Here is a 16,538-nt window from a genome sequence, read left to right as displayed (position 1 = left end):
TACAATTATCTAACACAGGCAGAATTTCTAATGGCCCAGATTCTTTAGGGATGAAGTTTTTGGTTATTCTACCAGGAAAGGAGCCATGACCACCAGCAGTGCTTATTGCAAATAAGGGAGACAACAGAATGGGTAGGGTAAGGAGGGAGTTATAAATCAGCTATGACCATGTGACTGGTTGTAGAAATGAGGATTGTAATAGCTATGAGTATTTCTTCCCTACTTTGGTAGGAATGTATTTGAAAAAGATTACTTTAAATTTTCCCTTTTCCCATTTCTCTACTAACATGTGTTAATAATAGTTCATCTGTATTTAAGTTAAAGGGGGAAAGGGTGTCTGAGAAGAGGAATGAACACCTCTCAAAGGTGAATAAAGTGACCTAGGTGAGTTTATCTACTCTGGAGAAAGGTTTAGTGTACTTTACTAGAGGGATAGATGTGTCATGTTAGGCTTTTATTTGGAATATAAACATGATTTAAAAAGAAATGTACTGATGTCAGTTTGAGGAGTAGACTATATTGGATCTGAATATCAAAATAATGCTTTTTCCTGTTAAGGTTGGCAGTAAGAAAAACTTGGAAGCTAAAAATGAAACAACAGCTAGCCAACCTGAAGGTTGTTGTAGGGTACATTCTTGCTGCCCCTCAGGCATGCTGTTGACAACACATTGACTCACCTTGTTAGTATGAGGGAGTTAGTATGAGTCAGACGTGCAACCTCTCCAGATCCCACTGTGTCTCCTCATTCAGCTTGAGTCCTGGGTGAATGTATGTGGAACACTGTGGCAAAGAGCATCTGTTGCTTCTGTGGGTCATTTGAATCGTTAAATGTGGTGACAGAGTGCATTCCCACTTTTGTCCTCATGGAATCTCATTGTCCTTATGGGTACCAGTTTCTACAAGTTCTCCTCTGCTTCATTTCCAGGTTTTCTTCCCAATGGAGAACCTAGATTACCTGTAGATTTTTCATGCCTAACACCAGATGCAGAGGTGACATTCTTTCACAGATTTCCTCACCAGAACCTACAGTTTGATAAAGTCTATTACCTATGAGAAATCTTACTCCATACTGACTATTGTAGTTTGGCTTCCCATATCAAACTCCAATTGATACACTCAGTTTGTATATTAAAGATCACTTTATATATAATCCATATCAGGTGATCACATGAAATTTGAAAAGGGCTTTAAACCCCTTGGGTTTGTGACTGAGAGTCAAATATCCGAGTACATATTTAGCCTCACTTTTTAACATATGATTGAAATACATCTATTACCTCAGGTGCAAATAATCTCTTTGTAATAGCAATATATAACACAAGTGTATAGATTTATATACTGTGATCCCCAAGTGCTATGAAATTATGAAGTATGGGAGTGATTAAGTTTTTCCTTTTGGAGAGTGTTCTCAAATGAATTTCTTGAAGTATAGTTGATGTACAATATTACATGTTACAGGTGTACAATACAGTGATGATTTTTTAAAGGTTATACTCTTTTTATAGTTATTATAAAATATTGGCTATATTCCTTGTGTTGTACAACATATCCTTGTAGCTTATTTTATACCTAATAGTTTGCACTTCTTAGTCTCCTAAGCCTATAATGACCACACCACCCTTCTTTCTCCCTACTGGTAACCACTAGTTCTCTATATGTGTGTCTGCTTCTTCATTATATTCACTATTTGGTTGTATTTTTTCAGATTATACATATAAGTGATATCATACAGTATTTGTCTCTCTGACTTATTTATTTATCATAATACCCTACAAGTCCATCCATATTGTTGCAAATGGAAATATTTCATTTTTTTGTGGCTTAGTATACCATACACACGCACACACACATATATATACACACACACCACATATTCTTTATCCATTCATCTGTTGATGGACACTTAGGTTGCTTCCATATCTTGGCAATTTTAAGTAATGCTGCTATGAACATCGTGGTGCATGTATCTTTTCGAACTAGTATTTTTTCCAGATAATTCCCCAGGAATGGAATTGCTGGGTCATATGGTAGTTATATTTTTAGTTTTTTGAAAAACCTCCATATTGTTTTCCACAGTGGCTGCACCAATTTACATTCCCACCAACAGTACATGAGGGTTCCCTTTTCTTCACATCCTCACCAACCCTTGTTATCTGTGTTCTTTCTGGTGATAGCCATTCTGAGAGGTATGAGGTGATACCTCATCATTTCCCTGATGATTGATGATGTTGACCATCTTAACTGTGTGACTGTTGGCAATCTGTCTGGCTTCTTTAGAGAAATATCTATTCAGGTCTTCTGCACATTAAAAAAATTTTTTTGATGGGTTATATGAGCTGTTTATATATGTTGGGTAATAACCCCCATCAGTCATATCATTTGCAATGATATGCAAATGATATCAACCTACTGAATAAGAATATTCAGTAGGTTGTCTGTTTGTCGATGCTTTCCTTTGCTGTGCAAAAGCTTGTAAGTTTAATTAGGTCCCTTTTTTTTTTTTTTTGCTTTTGTTTCCTTTGCTCTAGGAAAAGTCTCCAAAAAATACTGCTGTGACTTATATCAAAGATTGTGCTGCCTATGTTTTCCTCTAGGAGTTTTATAGTATCTGACCTTAAATTTAGGTCTTTAATCCACTTTGAGTTTATGTCTGTATATGGTGTTAGAGAATGTTCTAATTTCATTATTTTATGTGTAGCTGTCTGGTTTTCCCAGCAGCACTGATTGAAGAGACTGTCTTGCCTCCATTGTATTTTTTTGGCTCCTTTGTCATAGGTCATTTGACTATAAGTGTGTGGGTTTATTTCTGGGATCTCTACTCTGTTTTAGTGATCTATGTGTCTCTTTTTGTGCCAATACCATACTGCTTTAATTACTGTAGCTTTGTAGTATAGTCTGAAGTCAGGGCATGTAATTCCTCCAGCTCTGTTCTTCTTTCTCAAGATTGTTTTGTGTATTGAGTGTCTTTTGTGTTTCCATACAAATTTTAAAATTATTCTAGTTCTGTGAAAAACGTCATTGGTAATTTGATAGGGATTGCATTGAATCTGTAGATTGCCTTGGGTAGTATGGTCACTTTTTTTTTTTTTTCAGTGCCAATAAGTCTTTATTCATTGTATTTTCCCAGAGAAAAGAAGGGAAAGGGAAAAGGGTCAGCATGTGTGTTACAAAATGATACCAAACAGGAAAGGAAGTACCTGGCATAGCAAAATCAACCATCAAATAAACACTCCCCAGATGGGGTCGCCAAAGCCCGAGGAGTCTCAGTCTCCTGCAGTTCAGGATGAGGGAAAGAACAAACAGGCACCTGCTTTCCTACCCTCCCTCCCTCCCCATAAATTCAAGATTTCACACAAAGCTTTGATTTCTAGCAGTAAACACGGAGTTATATTCTTCCGTCTCCTATTGAAATAATCTTGTAGCCACTTTGACATAAGTTTCTTGCACATGCATAAAAGTTCTTGAGTGACTTGGATATACATTCGTCTTTCCTTGGATATACATTCATCTTTCCTTTCTTGGTCTCCCAAGCCACTTTCTACATGGAAGGCCCCCTCGTTGCTTCTCTCTACCCTAGGATTAAAGACTAAAGTAGGTTTTAATCCATCCAAAGACAGCAGTTTGTCTGGCATGAATAGCCTCAAGGAATGGTCTTGATTCAGGAGATTGGGAACAAGAGAGGAGGGTTCTTAGCTTCTTCAGGATTTTTGCACAAATCATTTAAGAATTGCAGACACCCCACAAATTAAATGTATAGGTGTGTGGTCTATTTTTTAAAGGGGAGAGAAGGGGGAAATACAGGAGGGTGTAGAAATCTAGTTTTTAGGACAGAAGATCTTGTTCAAAATAGAAAATAGGGGAAGAGGAACACAAAAGAAATATAGTTCAAGACCCTCACTTCAAGAAGAGGGGCCCCCATGCTTATCTTTCGGAGTTTTTTTGCCTGGTGCAGAACACTTTGTCAAAGATTCTTTGCCTATTTTTCTCAACATAAAAAAATTTATAAACAATAAAACCCCAAAAGGACATGGAGAAGAGCAACACATCATATTTACACAAACTAGGCCACCTAGCAATCACCAAATCAATTACTTGTGAAGTCCTACAAAGCCCAGACAAATACAACAATTAGAGCGGGGCAGCAATTGGGGGTGACAAGAAGCCAGGATCAGACACACATCACCAAGTGTGTTCTATTGCATTTGCTCCATTACAACACACTGAGGTAGGTTTGCAGTGATCTCACAGCCTGTCAAAACAAAACAAAACAAAAACCTTTTCTCCTTTAGCTACCATGACACTTATCACTGCTGCAGCAGGGCAGGACACTGACTTTGGGAACCATAAAGAAGCCACTGCTGATGATCTTTCTGGAAGCCAAGGAGGTAAAGCCCAGAATTGTTAAAAGTTAAGGATTTTGTCCTTGCTTCATATATCCATCCCTGGGCAGCTCAAGATGGGTACAGAGGCATCATTCTTAAAACCTATTCTTACCAGCTCACATTTTTTACAAAAAACACCCACATACACCCTGTTGTGCATGGTAGGCCTAGCCCGATCCAGTGAAGGATGTGGTATATAAAGTGAGTCCTGTGCCCTGGAATTGGAAGTCTGGAACCAGGAATCCTTTATCACACATACAGATGACCTTCACCTAACTTTGGCTTCCCCTCTCTGCACCTTTTTTTTTTTTCACTTTTTCAAAGTGGATTTTATTGCAGCCAAAACAGTGGAATTAACTATACATAATAAACTATTATATATATATATATATACACACACGTATACACACACACATATATATGTATAATATACACACACATTTTAAGTTATAGGGAATAAAGTTTATTTTGGCACAGAGTGTTAAACAAAATTAAAGTAGCATACATAAGTAGCATAACTCAGCATCCTTAATTTGGTATAAGTGTGACACATTTTCTTGCTTTCCTGTGTTCTGCTAAATCACCGTAACCTAAACTGCTTTATAAAATTGATACACTGAAATTTAATTTTACTGTTTTTGCTTATGCTCTGATTCCAAACAAAACTCTCCTGACCTCTCTGCACCACCTTTTCCTGTTCAGACCAATTTCCAATCTTTCAGTAGGAGACCAAGTCATGGGGTGACCCAGTTCAAATGTAGTCTCCCATGAAACACTGAAGAGGGAGGGGTTTCAAGAGGACACTATGGCAGAAAAGCCACCTCTAATTGAAAAAATTGAAGAAAGCGTGTGTACAAATGTGCAGGAATGCTAGGTGCGGTTGGTTGAGGCCTAACGTTACTATTATTAGGCCAAGTTGACTGGAGGTGGAAAAAGCAATAATTTTTTTGATATCATTTTGCGTTAAGGCACAGATAGCTGTGAATAGAGTGGTGAGGGCGCCTAGAGAAAGTATTGTTGTTTGAATAAATTTGTTGTTTTCTGTTAGAGGGTAGAAGCGGGTAAGTAGGAAAATTCCTGCTACGACTATTGTGCTTGAATGGAGTAGGGCTGAAACAGGGGTGGGACCTTCTATTGCTGAGGGTAGTCAGGGGTGTAGACCAAATTGGGCTGATTTTCCAGCTGCGGCTAGTGTGAGTCCTGTAAGAGGGAGGTTTGGGGGATTTTGGTTGAGTGTGAAGATTTGTTGTAAGTCTCATGCGTTTGTATTATGTAAGAATCAGGCTATGGACAGAAGGAATCCGATGTCTCCGATACGATTATATAGGATTGCTTGAAGAGCGGCTGTATTAGCGTCTGTTCGTCCGAATCATCAACCAATTAGTAGGAAAGGTATGATCCCTACTCCTTCTCATCCGATAAATAATTGGAAGAGGTTGTTAGCTGTGACGAGGATAAGTATGGTAATGAGGAAAATAAGTAGATATTTGAAGAATTGGTTGATGTGAGGGTCGGAGTGTATATATCATATTGAAAATTCTATGATAGACCATGTAATGAATAATGCTACGGGTATAAATATAAGTGAAAAGTAGTCTATTTTAAAGCTGAGTGTTAATTTAAGGGTATGGATGGTAATTCAGTGTCAGTTTGAAATGAGTATTTCTTGATTTGTATGGATAAATATTATTATTGGGATTAGGCTGGTGATGAAAGCAAAGAGGGTTATATTTTTTACATAATGTTGGTACTTGTTGTTTTTGTAGAGGTTTGTACTAGATGCTATGACAGGGGTGATCAGTATGAGTAGTGTGAGTAAGGTGGAGGAAGTGAATAAGTTTATTACTTTTATTTGGAGTTGCACCAATTTTTTGGTTCCTAAGACCAATGGATAACTACTATCCTTTAAAAGCTTGAAAAAGCCACATTGTTAAGTGTGGAGGGCATGAATTAGCAGTTCTTGAAATACTTTTTCGGTAAGTAAGAAGTTTTTGTCTTCTGTTTTTAGTTTCACAAACTAACGTTCTTTTTAAACTATACTTACAATAGAGAGGTCCTAGAATGATTTTAGGGTTTAGCGACAGGAGTAGGAGGGGAATAATGTGTAGGGCCATTAAGGTATGCTCTCGTGTAAAAGAAGGGGTAAGGTTGTTAATATGGTGTGTGTGTTTGCTGCGTTGTGTTATGATTAGTATGTATAGGGAGTAGAGGGCTGTGATTACAATATTTGTTCCCATGAGGATGATAGTGAGGTTTGATCATGAGAAAGTTGATATAATTACGAGTAGTTCTCCGATCAGGTTGATGGTAGGGGGTAGGGCGAGGTTTGTTAGGCATGCTAACAGTCATCAGGTAGCTATTAGTGGGAAAAAAATTTGTAGGCCTCGTGCTAGGATTATGGTTCGGCTATGAATACGTTCGTAGTTTGAATTTGCTAAACAGAATAATATGGAGGATGTAAGGCCATGGGCAGTTATTAAGGCGGTAGCTCCTATGTAACTTCAAGGGGTTTGGATAAGGATAGCTGCGATGACGAGTGCTATGTGGCTGACTGAGGAGTATGCGATTAGTGATTTTAGATCTGTTTGGTGTAAACAGATAGAACTGGTTATGATTATTCCTCATAGGGATAGTACAAGGAAAGGGTAGGCTATGTGTTCTGTTAGGGGATTAAGAATTGATGTGATTCGTAGTATGCCTTATCCTCCGAGCTTTAGTAGTACAGCTGCAAGGACTATTGAACCTGCAATAGGGGCTTCTACATGTGCTTTAGGTAATCAAAGATGTAGACCGTAAAGGGGTATTTTTACTAGGAAAGCTATTATGCAAGCTAATCATATGAAAGTATTAGACCAGGAAGTTGGTAGTGGTTGGGCTCAGTATTGTAATAATAGGAAATTTAGGGAGCCTACTGTATTTTGTAGGTATGTTAGTGCTACTAGTAAGGGGAGAGATCCTATGAGTGTATAAAATAAGAAGTAGAGTCCTGCGTTAAGTCGTTCTGTTTGGTTACCTCAACGGGTAATGATAATGAGAGTAGGAATTAATGTGGCTTCGAATGTAATATAAAACATAATTAATTCTATAGCAGTAAAGGTTATAATTAAGAGGGTTTGTAGTATAATTAGTATTGTAATGTAGAGTTTTTTTCGGGTAAGTGGTTCTTTTAGGAGGTGAGATTGGCTTGCTATTAATATCAAGGGAAGAAGTCATATTGTTAATATTAAGAGTGGTGTAGAAAGGGAGTCAGAGAAAAATGTTAAAGAGTAGTTGAGGCTGTTATCGTTAAATTGGTTAAGTAGAAGTAAGCTTGTAAAGCTGATTAGTAAACTGTGAGTTGTAGTATTAATTCAGATAAAGTTACTTTTTGATAGTCAAGTTAAAGGTATAAGAGTAGGAATAATGAATTTTAGCATTGAAGGAGGTTAAGGTTTTGTACGTAGTCGGTACCATATGTATTGGAAACTATGACTGATAAGGTTAGTCCAATAGCTGCCTCGCAGGCTGCAAATACTAAGAGGATGATTGGTATCATGTTGGCCAGAGTGAAGTGTGTGTTTAGGATTGTAAGGGCTGCTAGAATAAATAATGATAATACTATGCCTTCTAAGCATAGTAATGCAGATATTAGGTGGGATCGGTATATTAATAAACCTGTGAGGGATATTGTAAAGGCGATTAAAATGTTAATGTGGACTAGAGACATTTGGTACTTGTGAGTTTAGATCACAGTCTAGTGGGTCGAAATCACTTGTTTTATTTTAAACTAAGTATCATATTTATCTCATTCTAGGCCTTTTTGGATTCATTCATAGGCTAGGCTAGCTGCCAGTAGGGAGATTAGGAATAGGGCCATAAGGAGTATTGTTGTTAGGTTATTTGTTTGGATTGCTCAAGGTAAGGGGAGCAGGAGAGCAATTTCTAGGTCGAAGAGGAGGAAAGTAATTGCTACTAGGAAAAATTTTATGGAAAAAGGTAGGCGAGCAGATCCTATTGGATCAAAGCCATATTCGTAAGGGCTGGTTTTTTCTGCATAGACGTTTAGTTGGGGGAGTCAAAAAGCGATAAGTATGAGTAGTAAGGCTAGGGTTGTGTTCGTCAGTAGCATTAATAGAAGGTTTATTGTTCTTTTTCGGGGTGTACCGAAACTAACTGATTGGAAGTCAGTTGTACTTGTTAATACTAAAAGGACTACGAACCTCATCAATAGATTGATACATAGAGGAATAATCACACGACGTCTACGAAATGTCAGTATCAAGCGGCGGCTTCGAAGCCAAAGTGGTGGTTTGATGTAAAGTGGAACATTATTTGGCGTATGAAGCAGACGATAAGGAAAGTTGATCCGATGATGACGTGTAGTCCGTGGAAGCCTGTGGCTACAAAGAAGGTAGATCCATAAACTCCGTCTGAGATTGTAAATGGGGCTTCATAATATTCTGATGCTTGAAGTAGGGTAAAATAGAGGCCGAGTATGATTGTGATGAGAAGAGCTTGGAGTATATGTTTGCGGTCGCCTTCTATGAGACTATGATGGGCTCAAGTGATAGATACAGCGGAAGCTAATAGCACGGAGGTATTGAGGAGTGGGACTTCTAGTGGATTTAGAGGGTGGATACCTGTTGGTGGTCAGGAGCCTCCTAATTCAGGAGTAGGGGCAAGACTTGAATGGTAAAAAGCTCAGAAGAAGCCTGTAAAGAATAGGACTTCTGATAAGATAAATAAGATTATACCATATCGAAGTCCTTTTTGAACGGTTGGTGTGTGGTGGCCTTGGAAAGTGCTTTCTCGAACGATATCTCGTCATCATTGGTATATTGTTAGGGTATTTGTCAAAAAGCTTAAAGTCAGTAAGATTATTGAGTTGAAGTGGAATCATATGATTAGGCCTGATGTTATAAGAAATGCTGAGAGAGCTCCTGTAAGTGGTCAAGGACTGGGGTTTACTATATGATATGAGTGGGTTTGGTGGGTCATTATGTATTGTCCTGCAAGTATAGGCTTACTAGTAAGGTGAATACGTAGGCTTGGATTAGGGCTACGGCGAATTCGAGGATGATTAATAAGGTGAGGATGGTAAATGTGATGAGGGCTATGAATAGACTAATATCTATTAATGCAAGAGTTGCACTTCCGATTAGGTGTAGTAATAGGTGACCTGCTGTGTTGTTAGCTGTTAGCCGTACTGCTAGAGCTAAAGGCTGAATAAATAGGCTGATAGTTTCGATTATTACTAATATAGGGATCAGGAAAGTGGGTGTGCCTAGTGGTAAAAGGTGGGCTAGGGATATTTTTGTCTTGTTACGGAAACCGATAATGACAGCTCATAATGGAATAGCTATGCCTAAATTTATAGAGAGTTGAGTAGTGGATGTAAATGAGTGGGGTAGTATTCCAAGAAGATTTGTGGAAGCGATGAATAGGAAAAGTGAGATAAGTATTAGAGATCAGGTTTGTCCTTTGAGGTTATGTGTAACTATCAGTTGCTTTAATGTAAGTTTGGTTAGTCATTGTTGGATAGCGATTATACGATTATTGATTAATCGATTTGGTGTTGGGAATAGTATGGTGGGAAATATAATAATTAGAGTAGTGATAGGAATACCTAGTATAATCGGGATTATGAAAGGGGCAAATAGATTTTCGTTCATGTGTAATTTCAAGGGGTTTGTTGTTTTTGTAATTTAGTGCACATTGGTTTGGGGGAAGGAGAATAAAAATACTTCGAGATTTTTAGTTGAAGTAATGTGAAGAGGGTAAAGATCATAGAATGGTAAGGAGTCATGTTGATGTATCTAGTTGTGGCATATCATTAAGGGGAGTTTATAACTCTCAATCTTTAACTTAAAAGGTTAACACTAGTTTAGCTTCTTAATGAAGTTATAATATGGATGCAGATCATTTTTCAAAGTTCTCTAAGGGTACTAATTCGAGAACGATTGGCATAAAGCTGTGATTTGAGCCACAGATTTCTGAACGTTGTCCATAGAACAGGCCAGGTTGTGTTGATATCAGGGTTGTTTGGTTTAGGCGTCCAGGAATTGCATCTGTTTTTAGACCCAGGGAAGGAACAGCTCATGAGTGTAATACATCTTCTGAGGAAACTAGTATTCGGATTGTTATTTGTATGGGTAGGACCATTTGATTGTCTACTTCTAGCAATCATAGTTCTCCTGGTTTTAGGTCCGAGGTTGGAATCATGTAGGAGTCAAAATTTAGGTCTTCGTAGTCAATATATTCATAGCTTCAATATCATTGATGTCCTATTGTTTTTACGGTAAGGGAGGGATTGTTAATTTCGTCTATTATGTAGAGAATTCATAGAGACGGTAGGGCGATTATAATTAAGATAACGGCTGGGAGGACAGTTCAAATAGTTTCTACTTCTTGAGCGTCTATTGTACTAGTGTGTGTTAATTTGGTTGTAAGTATTAGGGTAATAATATAGAGGACTAGGGAGCTAATTAGGAAAACAATCATTAATGCGTGGTCATGAAACTGTAGGAGTTCTTCTATAACAGGTGATGCTGGGTCTTGTAAGCCTGGTTGGAAAGGGTATGCCATGGAGATATACAGGGTTTTCACTTGTGATTTAACTTTGACAAAGTTACCTAAGACTTTACTAATATCTCACTCATAAAGAAAGACATAATGGTTATGATGTTGGCTTGAAACCGATTAGAGGGGGTTCGATTCCTTCCTTTCTTGAATATTTTAGGTTAACATATACTGGTTCCTGAAATGTGTGATATGGTGGAGGACATCCGTTTAGTCATTCAAGGTTTGTGGAGGTGAGGTCTACTGCTAATACTTCCCGTTTAGATGCGAATGCTTCTCAGATAATGAAGATTATCAGTATGACTGCTGTCAGTGAGATGAAGGAGCCTATTGATGAGATGGTATTTCATGTTGTGTAGGCATCTGGATAGTCGGAGTATCGACGAGGTATTCCAGATAGGCCTAGGAAGTGCTGTGGAAAGAATGTCATATTTACACCTACGAATATAATTATGAATTGGATTTTTGTTCATGTTGGGTTAAGTGTATAGCCTGAAAATAGTGGAAATCAGTGGACGAAACCCCCTATGATGGCGAAAACAGCTCCTATTGAAAGTACATAGTGAAAATGGGCAACTACATAATAGGTGTCATGGAGAATAATGTCTAGGGATGAGTTAGCCAGGATAATACCAGTTAAACCTCCTACTGTGAATAAGAAAATAAAGCCTAAAGCTCATATTAGGGCGGGAGATCATTTAATACTTCCTCCGTGAAGTGTTGCCAGTCAGCTGAAGACTTTTACTCCTGTAGGAATAGCCATAATTATAGTGGCTGATGTAAAGTATGCTTGTGTATCTACGTCTATTCCAACTGTAAATATATGATGAGCTCATACAATAAAACCCAGGAAACCAATAGAAACTATAGCTCATACTATTCCCATATACCCGAAAGGCTCTTTTTTTCCCCGAATAATGGGTAACGATATGTGAAATTATTCCGAAGCCGGGCAGAATTAGAATATATACTTTGGGATGACCAAAAAATCAGAATAGGTGTTGATACAGGATTGGGTCGCCTCCTCCTGCTGGGTCAAAAACGGTTGTGTTTAGGTTTCGATCAGTTAATAGTATGGTAATTCCGGCTGCTAAGACGGGTAGTGATAGTAAGAGTAAGACTGCTGTGACCAAGACTGATCACACGAAGAGAGGTGTTTGGTATTGGGTTATAGCGGGTGGTTTTATATTAATGATAGTTGTAATGAAGTTAATAGCCCCAAGGATTGAAGATACACCGGCTAAATGCAGAGAGAAAATAGTAAGGTCTACTGAGGCTCCTGCGTTTGCTAGATTTCCGGCTAGAGGAGGATATACAGTTCAGCCTGTACCTGCGCCGGCTTCAATTATTGAAGATGCTATCAGTAGTAGAAAGGAAGGGGGAAGTAGTCAGAAGCTTATGTTGTTTAGACGAGGGAATGCTATGTCAGGGGCTCCAATTATCAAGGGAACTAGTCAGTTTCCAAATCCCCCAATTATGATAGGTATAACCATAAAGAAAATTATTACGAAGGCGTGGGCTGTTACTAGAACATTATAAAGTTGGTCGTCTCCGATAAGTGTGCCAGGCTGACCTAATTCAGCACGAATCAACAAGCTTAGACCAGTACCCACTATTCCTGCCCAGGAGCCAAATAGTAAATACAGAGTACCAATGTCTTTGTGATTGGTAGAGAATAGTCATCGGTTTATGAACATAGGTAAAATGGCCGAGTAGGCATTAGACTGTAAATCTAAAGACAGGGGTAAAGTCCGCTTTTTGCCAAGTCCTGTGGTGAGTAATCATTTTGAATTGCAAATTCAAAGAAGCAGCTTCAATCCTGCCGGGACTTCTCCCGCCTTTTTTTTCTCGTGGCGGGAGAAGTAGATTGAAGCCAGTTTATTAGGGTATTTAGCTGTTAACTAAAAGTTCGTGGGAGATGTATCCCTCCAATCTAGTGAGGATTTAGCTTAATTAAAGTGTTTGATTTGCATTCAATTGATGTGAGATATGGTCTTGCAATCCTTATTGTGCAGGGGTTAAGTAAAATTATAGTTGCTTAGGGCTTTGAAGGCTCTTGGTCTTATTTAACCTAAACCCCTATAGTAGGACAAAGAATGCTGGTGTAAGAGGTAGAAGTATTGTGGATAGTACGATTGCTGTTGGTAAAAGGGTTATTTGTTTTGTGGAGTGGAATTGTCATTTTATTTTTATGTTGTTGGTAGAGGGGAATAGGGTTAATGCTGTGGAGTAGGTAAGGCGTATATAGAAATATAGGTTGAGTAGAGCTGTGATGGCTATGAGGGTGGGTAGGATGAGGGTATCGTTTTTTGTTAGTTCTTGAATAATTATTCATTTGGGTATAAAGCCTGTGAGTGGAGGAAGTCCTCCTATGGAGAGTAGGGTGAGTATAGTAAAGGTTGTTATAACAGGTATTGTATTTCATGTTTGGGATAGTAGTAGTGTGGTGGTAGTGGAGTTTTGGATAAGTAGCATAAATATGGTGAAGGTTATTACAATGTAAATTAATAGATTTAGTAGGGTGAGGGCTGGGTTGTATAATAAAATAGCGGTTATTCATCCTATGTGAGCAATTGATGAGTAGGCTATGATTTTTCGGAGTTGCGTTTGGTTTAGTCCACCTCAGCCTCCAATTAGAATCGATAGAAAGGATATAGTAATTATTAGGTGTAGATTGATTGATGGTGAAATTTGATAAACGATTGAGATGGGTGCGAGTTTTTGTCACGTAAGTAGAATTAGTCCTGTGCTTAGGGGAACACCTTGTGTAACTTCTAGTACTCAAAAGTGAAAAGGGGATAATCCTAGTTTAATGGCTAAAGCTATTGTTATTAGGATGGATGCTGTTGGGTCGAATAATTTTATGATAGTTCATTGGCTGGAGTGTATTAGGTTAATAATAATTGCTAGTATGAGTAATGAGGATGCTGTGGCTTGTGTTAGAAAGTATTTGGCTGAGGGTTCTGTGGCTCGAGGATTAGGTTTCTTTATTATGATAGGAATGATGGCTATCATATTTATTTCTAGTCCAATTCAGGCGAACAGTCAATGGGAGCTAATGGTTACAATTGTTGTGCTTAGGACGAGGGTTGTTAATAGGGTGATGGAGATGAATGGGTTAATTAGTATGGGAAGGATATGAACCAACATTTCCAGGGTATGGGCCCAGTAGCTTATTTAGCTGACCTTACTATAGATTATGGTGTAATGTGGTAGCACGGAGAATTTTGAATTCTTAAGGGTAGGTTCGATTCCTATTATTCTAGAATTAAGAGGACTTAAACCTCTATTATTTACTCTATCAAAGTAGTTCTTTTGTCAGACATATTTCTTATTTTATGTTTGAGGTGGGATACCTGCTGTTATAATGGGTAGTGAGACGTGTCACATGCAGAGAGCTAGTGTCAGTGGGAGGAAGTTTTTTCAGAGTAGGTGTATTAGTTGGTCATATCAGAATCGGGGGTAGGATGCTCGGATTCATAGGAAGGATATTGTTAATAGTAGTGATTTAACGATTAGGTTTGTTGTGCATAGTTCTGGTGTGTAGGGGTTGTGGAATGCCCCTAGAAATAAGATAGTTGTGAATATATTTATTATGATAATGTTAGCATATTCTGCTAGGAAGAATAGGGCGAAAGGGCCTGCTGCATATTCTACATTAAAGCCAGATACGAGTTCTGATTCTCCTTCTGTGAGGTCAAAAGGGGCTTGGTTAGTTTCTGCTAAGGTGGAAATAAATCATATTATGGCTAATGGTCATGAGGGGAAGAGTAGTCATGGTTTTTCTTGTGTAGTGTTTAGTGTGGATAGAGTGAAGGAGCCGTTTATTAGAAGTACAGATAGAAGAATAATAGCTAATGTTACTTCATATGAGATTGTTTGTGCTACTGCTCGTAGTGCTCCGATCAAGGCATGTTTTGAATTAGAAGCTCATCCAGATCATAGAATAGAGTAGACAGCTAGGCTTGATATTGCTAATATGAAGAGTACTCCTAGGTTTATGTTGATGAGGGGGTGTGGTATGGGTAGGGGAGCTCATATTGTGAGGGCCAGGGTTAGTGCGAGTACGGGTGCGATGATGAATATGGTGGTGGAGGATGTGGCTGATCGTAAGGGTTCTTTGGTGAATAGTTTGATTGCATCGGCGAAGGGTTGTAATAAGCCATATGGACCTACGATGTTTGGTCCTTTTCGGAGTTGTATGTAGCCTAGGATTTTGCGTTCTACTAATGATAGAAATGCTACAGCTAAAAGAATGGGAAGGATGAGTGTTAAAATGTTAATTATAAACATTTGTTGAAGAGAGGATTTGAACCTCTGGGTATAAAAGCTTAAGTTTTATGCAATTGCTGTACTCTGCCACTTCAACAAAGCCCTGGTCTTGGGCAGAGTATGTTTGCGCTAGTTTATTAGGTTGAGACTGGGTCACTAATTGTTTGAAGGCGCTTTTTTAAAGTTGGCCTTATTTCTCTTGTCCTTTCGTACTGGGAGAAATGCGTAATAGATAGAAACCGACCTGGATTACTCCGGTCTGAACTCAGATCGCGTAGGACTTTAATCGTTGAACAAACGAACCCTTAATAGCTGCTGCACCATTAGGATGTCCTGATCCAACATTGAGGTCGTAAACCCTATTGTCGATATGGACTCTAGAATAGGATTGCGCTGTTATCCCTAGGGTAACTTGTTCCGTTGATCAAAATTTTGGATCAATAAGTGATATTATACTTTGGCTAGTAGGCCTAGGTTTTAATCACTCGGAGGGTTTTTTGTACTCCGAGGTCACCCCAACCGAAATTGTCAACTCATATAAAGCTTTGTTATCCCTTGGTGGTATTATTTTGTGCTTTTTGGGTGGATTAATTAAAGCTCCGTAGGGTCTTCTCGTCTTATTGTGTTATCCCCGCCTCTTCACGGGGAGGTCAATTTCACTGATTAAAAGTAAGAGACAGTAAAACCCTCGTGTGGCCATTCATACAAGTCCTTATTTAGAGAACAAGTGATTATGCTACCTTTGCACGGGCAAGATACCGCGGCTGTTTAACGATTGTCACTGGGCAGGCAGTGCCTCTAATACTGGTTATGCTAGAGGTGATGCTTTTGGTAAACAGGCGGGGTTTGTGTTTGCCGAGTTCCTTTTACTTTTTTTAATCTTTCCTTAGTGCACACCTGTGTTGGGTTAACAGTATGTTTAATAAATAGTTTAGTGTTGGGTTATATTTATTGGCTGTTAACTATCAGTATATTATCAGTCACTGATAAAAGCTTGTGCGAGGAGAAAATTTTTCTTGTTACTCATGTTAACAGTATTTCTTCTATAATTAAATAGATTAGTCCAATAGTCAGGCTAGGAGTTATTTTACTTATTGTTGAAATTAAAACTTATTTTTGTTGTTGAGCTTGAACGCTATCTTAATTGGTGGCTGCTTTTAGGCCAACTATGGTTTAAGTTTTATATTACTCTCTAGTAAAGGTTGTATCCATTTCTAAAAAGCTGTACCTTTTTAGACTAACAATTAAACATACGTTGAAACTTGATGTGGTTTTTAGTATTGTTTAATGTTGAACTGAAATTCCTTTCTTGGACAACCAGCTATC

General features: G+C 38.3%; 1 protein-coding gene and 2 pseudogenes across 1 annotated transcript in view; all 3 read right to left on the bottom strand.

Moving 5' to 3' along the window:
* Nucleotides 1-16,538, bottom strand: part of PCDH15 (protocadherin related 15) — a 711,784-nt gene that overhangs the window by 554,538 nt on the left and 140,708 nt on the right. The gene's annotated exons all lie outside the window — the stretch shown is intronic.
* Nucleotides 6,560-10,136, bottom strand: LOC125960947 (ATP synthase subunit a-like; annotated as a pseudogene).
* On the bottom strand, nucleotides 10,156-12,082 carry LOC125960948 (cytochrome c oxidase subunit 2-like; annotated as a pseudogene).

Source organism: Orcinus orca, chromosome 14 (assembly GCF_937001465.1).
Source record: "Orcinus orca chromosome 14, mOrcOrc1.1, whole genome shotgun sequence".
Lineage (NCBI taxonomy): Eukaryota > Metazoa > Chordata > Mammalia > Artiodactyla > Delphinidae > Orcinus > Orcinus orca.
This window is presented reverse-complemented; position numbering and strand designations above follow the sequence as displayed.